The following is a 2345-nucleotide window of genomic DNA, read 5'->3' as shown; positions in this document are numbered from 1 at the left end:
GTTGGGTCCCTGCCACAAGGACAGCTGAATTGGCATATGGAGCTGCTCCGGGAGCACCAGAGTTCACTGCTTTGCATAGTGGAGTAGAGTGATGCCTACGTAGGGTTGCCTGAAGAGGCAAGGCTGGAAACTTCAGTGGTTTGAAAATGCATTCACATGCTGTTCACCTGCCTACCATGTCAGAGGTGGCCACTTCCAGGAAAGGGATGGGAGGACAGTGATGGAGAAGTAACCATTACTGCTGTCTAACTGAGTGTGCTGGCTCACAAACAGATGATCCCTTCTAAACTGGAACACATATGCATTTAGCATGCGCCAACCAGCATCCCTTATTTTCAAACAAGGTTATGCTCGTGTCCACTTCTTACACTAGGAGACTTGGTAGATCCGAGTAGCTGGCAAGTGGCCTCACTACGAGTGTGACTTATTGAGGACGTACGAGGTAGCTAGTGCACCAAAATTTTGCACCCTTGCTTCCTTTGGGATATTGTTATTGTGGCAGCTTCCTTCCATGTCTTATGTGATACCACTTTTCTTTTTCTTGTAGGTCAGCATGTCACTGAGAAGATGGGGAACAGGATGGATAGCTAAACATATCCAGGAGATGGCAAACATCCCCTCAAGATTTAGAAACTTCTGTTCATGATTTATGGAAGAAAAGGAATGAGGTCATGAACACAGCAAGAGAGGGGGAGGAAAAGCTTAAGAAGGGAATGGAGGAAAGAAAAAAAGGCTCAGAGAAGACTGAAAGATGAAGAAGGTGGAGGAATACTTACAAGGTAAGGCTCAAGCTCACAGTAGACAGAGCATCTGTACTGTCCCAAAGATGTGGTATTTCTGGAAACACATTGTAGTTGTGCAGTGCTTTTATATGACTTCACTTGTTATAGAAGTGTTAAAACGCCCTGGTCTTACAAACTACATGAATGCTTGGTTATGTATTAATACTGCCAGAACCACAGATAACTAGGTCCATCTTATTTTTCCCCCCACTATCTTCATGCATGCTGTATCTGAATACAGAACTTTGCTCTTTAGGCACTGCTTGACCTTGGCAACAGCAGGTTTTGGTTAGTTTTTCAGTGAATGTGCCTGATTGAACATGATTCACATGTTTTCTTAGTGACTGCATGGGCTGCATGGGACATGGCTGTTTTTCCAAACTTGCTGTGATTCAATGGAATTCAGGCATTTTCATATTGAACATCTGTGACTTGGGGAGGATCCATGTATTTTCTCAATGAATACGAATGGAACTGGCAAGGGCCTCCGTGTTTCCTTCTTGCTTCTATGCTTGTAATTATCACAGTATATAAATACACAGAGACTTTCTCAGAATGTGCCTAAGAAGATCTGACAAAATCTAGCTTTTGCTAAGCCCTGTCTCCCTGTGGAAGGAGACAAGTCAGATACAGTGGATATGATCTTGTGTGTCTCCACCACTGTGCATGCAGACACACACGTGCACGAAGACTTGTAGCCTTATTTTAGAACCTAATTCTCCCTCTTACCTGGATATACGGAACTGTTAGGTCTTAACAGTGTTGGAAAAAAGCCCCTCTCTTCCTTTTCTCCTCCCCTGCATGGATACGTCAGGGGCTGCTGCAGTGGCTTTGCCCCTTCCTCGGGGAAAGGGCGCTCTGGCAGTTGTACTTGCGTTGATTTTCCTCGACTGGGAAAAGTGGCACATAGCAAAACAGCTGCCCTCCCAAGTGCCCCTTCATAGGAGAGGACCGAGCTGCAGTAACTCCTCCTGCTACTTTATTGTCTTTGCCCTGGTTTTACTTACCTGTCCTAGGATGAATTACTTTTTTCTGACTGACTGCCAGACTCTTGCCAGAAAGGTGAAATCAAGTTTGGTGAAGGACCAGTGGGAACAGCAAGAGACTGGTAACTGTGGAAGTATTGTACTTAGCTTTCATGGAAAGGTGGAGGGTTGGTACTTAGCATTTATATGATGCTGTATATTCTCAGTGTCACTGAAGAAACACTAATTCATTCTTAGACCGTTCCCATTTAGATAGGGGAGTCAGAAATGGTGAAAAAGGAAGGAAATTCTGGTCTCGCTGAAGCTGATGGAAGTTTCTACTTAGAGCTTCTTTCTGGTAAATGCTTCCCTGCCGTGTTGAGCGCTATTTACTGACCTAATGCTAGGATAACGAGCAAAGCTTTTTCATGGAAAACGAGGAGCAGAATATTAAGGCGAGAAAAATCCTTGCTGAACTGAGCAAACCCGTTTATCCTCGCAGATTTCTGTCTCATTTCAATTCTCCTCCATCTCGAGGCATGCGGCTACATCCACAGGCAGCCCGTGCGCTAAGTCACGGCTCCCCCCCCACCCCACC

The sequence above is a fragment of the Charadrius vociferus genome, unplaced genomic scaffold, assembly GCF_000708025.1.
Source record: "Charadrius vociferus isolate BGI_N301 unplaced genomic scaffold, ASM70802v2 scaffold59, whole genome shotgun sequence".
In the NCBI taxonomy this organism is placed as follows: Eukaryota; Metazoa; Chordata; class Aves; order Charadriiformes; family Charadriidae; genus Charadrius; species Charadrius vociferus.
Note: the sequence above shows the minus strand (reverse complement) of the source record.